Source organism: Bubalus kerabau, chromosome 18, assembly GCF_029407905.1.
Source record: "Bubalus kerabau isolate K-KA32 ecotype Philippines breed swamp buffalo chromosome 18, PCC_UOA_SB_1v2, whole genome shotgun sequence".
Lineage (NCBI taxonomy): Eukaryota > Metazoa > Chordata > Mammalia > Artiodactyla > Bovidae > Bubalus > Bubalus kerabau.
In genome coordinates this window covers 66,363,510-66,368,739 of record NC_073641.1, presented here as the reverse complement: position 1 = coordinate 66,368,739, position 5,230 = coordinate 66,363,510, and the positions used below count along the sequence as shown (strand labels likewise).

At 43.0% G+C, this 5,230-nt stretch overlaps 1 non-coding gene across 1 annotated transcript; it reads left to right on the top strand.

The window, feature by feature from the left end:
• Positions 1 to 938: 938 nt before the first annotated feature.
• LOC129633509 (U6 spliceosomal RNA) lies at positions 939 to 1,043 on the top strand. Its single transcript, XR_008705088.1, has one exon. It is a non-coding gene; the product is annotated as a U6 spliceosomal RNA (small nuclear RNA).
• The last annotated feature ends 4,187 nt before the right edge of the window (positions 1,044 to 5,230 follow it).

The following is a 5,230-nucleotide window of genomic DNA, read 5'->3' as shown; positions in this document are numbered from 1 at the left end:
TTTAGTGAGGCTCACACTAACACACAACGTACTAAGATGAAACACGGTTAAAACTCAATTGGATCTGGTGAGCCGCCTGCTCTTTCACTCCTGTGTCCCTATCCTACCTTCCTCCAAAGGTCACACAGTGTTACTCAAACACCCTAATTCTTTGCAAGAAAAAAATCGACCCATCAAAGAGAGTCAAATTTTATTGAGACACATGGCACTGAATGTTCTAGAATGTCACCTGTGGGAATTCTGACCGTTCATGGATCTGCAATTTGGGCAGTTTTGCTTCTCGCAGATGTATTTCATGTGACCACCTGACCACTCTTAATTATACCTCTTTACAGACTCTTTCTTTGCTTTTTAAAAAGGGGAGATGTTGACTTCCTAATCACAAGTTCACACAGAAGAAATAAGAGCTGGAATTTATGACACTAGCGTTGCAGGAGCTTAGAAAATGCTGACGAAAATGCTGAAACACTCTGTGCTGTGGGACTAGCACACGCCGGCCATCCAGGATAAATAGCTTTAAGCACCTGGAGCAACGAGAGAGAAAGCACGGCCTCTAGCCAGGCCACCATCACATTCACCTTCTCAGGGACCCGGCTCAACTAAGGCCTAATCAAAAGATCATTTACACCTACATATGACCTCTTGATTTGACCTATTTGGTAACATTAAAATTTCAACTGATAAAATTATATTCACCGAGTTTTACCAAAGTCTCCATTAGTTTAGCAAATGTACTTGCCAGTGCAGGAGACACAAGAGACACAGGTTCAGTCCCTGAGTTGGGACGCTCCCCTGGAGGAGGGCATAGCAATAATAATAGTGGGCATACAGTTAGAACCAGTAAATGGATTTTTCCCATGGTAATTACAGGTCCTGACATTTACCTGAAAAGGGAAAATTTAGAGGAAAACATAAGCAGTCAAAAACATTGGCTTAGAGTGCTTGCTTCAGAAGCATGTACACTAAAGCTGAAATGATAGAAAGAATTGGCATTTCCTCTGAGTGAAGATGACATGCAAATTCTAGAAGTGCTCCACATTTTAAAAAAACAAACATTGGCTTAGATGCACAAGGAGGACAGAAAGATGCCTAGATATACAATATGATCCAAATCCCTCCTTCTTGGAAACAAGGAAGAAATTATTTGTTTTGTACAGAATGCCCTCCATGAGCTAGCAGCAGGACCTGGCTGGAATCAGAAATGGAAGCAAGTGCTGAATCAATGCCTTTTCTAAACCACAGTGACCTCTCTCTGTAGACTCTTCTTTCAGATCCCCTGGAGAAGGAAATGGCAACCCACTCCAGTACTCTTGCCTGGAGAACTCCATGGACAGAGCGTCCTGGTGGACTATACAGTCCATGGGGTTGCAAGGAATCGGACACAACCGAGTGACTAACACTTTCAAATATTTACATAATGAGGATTGAGAGATGTATCAGAACTGCCCTTTAGAAGCCTAAGATTTCTTTTGGCCCTAAGGAAATAAAATTCTATTTCTTGGGCACCTGGAAGCAGCAGTCTGGAGGAAAGGAGTGAATAAGTGTAAGGCCTTCCTGAGATTGGATTACTGAGATAAGCTTGGGGTGGAATGAAAATGTATCTCTTACCCCAGAAGTACAAATGACAAATCTTTTATGTTTCACCATTTCCAAGGTATGGTCATTTTTGCTTCCCTGACTGTTGCTAAGGTGTTTTTGGTCCCTATGAAAGTGAAAGTGATAGTCGCTCAGTTGTGACCCCATGGGCTGTAGCCTGCCAGGCTCCTCTGTCTATGCAACTCTCCAGGCAAGAATAGTGGAGTGGGTAGACATTTCCTTCTCCAAGGGATTTTCCCGACCCAAGGATCAAACCCAGGTCTCCTATGTTGCACATGGATTCTTTACCATCTGAGTCACCAGGGAAGTCCATGTGACCCCTATGCACCTTTCTCTGCAGCTCAATTTGGCTCATTCTTTTCTGTTTGGTTGGCTTAGTTTATCCCTATTGTTTCCCAACACCAAGTTCAGGTCTCACTTTCTCCAAGACACCTTGCTGACCCTCCCTGGAGCGGGCTAGGGTTCTATATGAAAGCCTGCTCAGTCACGGTCATAGTGGCTGTTAGTAATTATCACACTGCATCTCCATTGTTCCGTACCACTGAGCAGTGAACTCCTAGAGCACAGGGTCTGAGTTTTCCATCTCTGTCTCCCAGGGCATAGTGGATGTTCAGAGAAGACTTTAATCGATGAAACTCCAGCCCTATCTATTTTCTGACACCATCAGAGTCTGTGCTGGGTTCCACACAAACCCTTTACTATCCTCTCATGAAGGAGTCTTAGAATGCAAGCGACAGAGGCTAGGTTCCAAAGATAACTGTCCACCTACTTTGATGCAAAATAAAGAGTGAGGCATCATTAAGCCACCCTAACTAGTAATAAATGGCTTGTGAGCACCTCACGTCAGATTACAATTCATAGATGTCTTACCAATCTGAAGTTGCCAGTGTAGATGTCTTACCAATCTGAAGTTGCCAGTATAGATGTCTTACCAATCTGTCTTACCAGTCTGATTAACTAGCACCTATGGATCGGGAAAAAGAAAGTTCTGTGTAATAGACATGTCCCCAAAACACACGAAGACACAAATATAACCTTAGTCATGTGTGTGCATACTCACTCAGTCATGCCTGACTCTTTGGGATCCCGTGGACGGCAGCCCACCAGTTTCCTCCATCCATGGAAATTCCCAGGCAAGAATACTGGAGCAGGTTACCATTTCTTCCTCCAGGGGATCTTCCTGACCTAAATATCGAACCTACATCTCTTGTGTCTCCTGCATTAGCAGGTAGATTCTTTACCACTGTGTCCCGTAGGAAGTCCTAGCTCATGTGAATTATGAAATTATGAGAGCTCCACCCCTATCACTGACAGCAGATGCTTCCCCAGATTACCCATGTTAAACCCAAAGATATGAGGTGAGAGAAGCAACTCTCAAGAAACCCAAGTTAAATGGTACTTTAAAATAATATAAGAATATCTCCCTATAGCAGATTTATACAGACTCCCCTCCAAGGTGTGCTAACACAGACAGGTAAGGTATAGTAAATTTAGGAACTACCTACTGCTTCTGTTAAATCCACATAGACTTATTTGTTAGCAAAGCCCACCCTGTTTTCCTGCTTGGGATTTTAAAAAAACCTAGCTCTTTCAGTCAGTTCAGTTCAGTCACTCAGTCGTGTCCGACTCTTTGCGACCCCATGAATCGAAGCACATCAGGCCTCCCTGTCCATCACCAACTCCCGGAGTTTACTCAAACTCATGTCCATCGAGTCGGTGATGCCACCCAGCCATCTCATCTTCTGTCGTCCCCTTCTCCTCCTGCCTTCAATCTTTCCCAGCATCACGGTTTTTTCCAATGAATCAGTTCTTTGCATCAGGTGGCTTCAGCATCAGTCCTTCCAATGAATATTCAGGACTGATTTCCTATAGGATGAACTGGTGTGATCTCCTTGCTGTCCAAGAGACTCTCAAGAGTCTTCTCCAACACCACAGTTCAAAAGCATCAATTCTTTGGCACTCAGCTTTCTTTGTAGTCCAACTCTCACATCTATACATGACTACTGGAAAAGCCACAGCTTTGACTAGACGGACCTTTGTTGATAAAGTAATGTCTCTGCTTTTAATATGCTGTCTAGGTTGGTCATAACTTTTCTTTCAAGGAGGAAACATCTTTTAATTTCATGGCTGCAGTCACCATCTGCAGTGATTTTAATACTATAAATCCAGATTACAGTCCTGATTCACAGAGCTACAGTAGGAGTTGAGTAAAATTGGTTGAGGAAATAACATCAAGAGAAATTTGACATGATTAGTTCTCAGCCGAAATGAATGAAGGGTTATAACTTTGTTCCATGGTTATTAAGGTGAAAAGTATACAAAATGGATTAGAGGATCAGGTGTGCTTGTGTTGTTGGACTGGACTCTTTCCATGTTTCATTTGGGCATTAAATGCTATGATTCTAAGACGAGAGTCTCAAAACAGCCTTTTTCCTCAGGTGCCACTGAGGACATCTATGAAAACCCACGTGGAGGGAGCCACACTGTGTGCCTTATCTCCTGGCAGTCGGGTGTGTACAGAGCACGAGCCAGGAGTCATCACCTCCTCTAAGAAGGAGCAGAGATGCCAGTGAAGGGTCTCAGAATCAAACAGAAGATGAAGAGATCAAAAATCAGAAGCAAAGAGAGATGAGGGTTTTAAATCAAAGTGCTGTGCACTGTTCAGAATTTTTAAACATCCACTTTCTCCATGCAGGTCAATGCTGATGGCATGTCCTTAGTAATTCAGTCTTGTGAAACTCCTGTTTGATGCTCAGTTTTGTTGTGGAACATTTGCATTAAACTGTGTGAGGCTGTGGATTCTGCGTTGGGAGCTGGGTGGGGAACATAATGGTCAGGCTCCCACCATGCCGCTATATCGCACTTGGGAACGAGCAGATCTCTGCATTGAGTTTGGTCCAGCGATGATGAGAAAAAGTGAGGACCTCAACCCAGCAAGTCCACCAAAGTGAAATATCTGCCAGGATTTCCAGGGGAGTTTGAAACAGAAGCTAGCATGAGAGAAATGGACCTTGACAAGGGGTGAAGGATGATTAAAAGCATCAGATATGACAGTCAGGGTGCAGTGTTGCCTGAAGTGTGGCAATGCTACTCTCTCATTAAACTCCATGAGCAACAAATGTCAACCTTTTAAGCTTTAAGGAGTCACTTTGGCATGAAGGTAACTACCTTAGGCAACAAAATACAGTCATTTTTCTGAGATATCAAAGCCTCTCTTTCACTACTTTCTGGATGAGATGAATCATAAGAACATTTCTTTTCTACACTGATGTCCCCCATGGACCCCATCCAAGTCCGATACCAGCTTTCTGTGAGTGTGAGTTACTGGGGCATGGACAAGAATGATAAGAATTCAGTGGGCCTGCACATCCATGTCTCAGTCTTTGGAGAAAAAACCATCAACATCATGCAAAAGGCACCCAATTAAACACATGTGGGATGTAGCATAAGGAAAAGTTCTACATGTAATAGAAAGTGAGCCAGCCCTCTTGGGAAAATAGAGCCCATCAGTAAAATGGGTTTTATTTCTACTCTGAAATTACTGGCTAAAATCAGAAAGCCAACATGAAAGAGAAAATGGGAGCGATGAGAGAATTTCATTATATTTGCACTTTTAATTCATCTACAATTATTT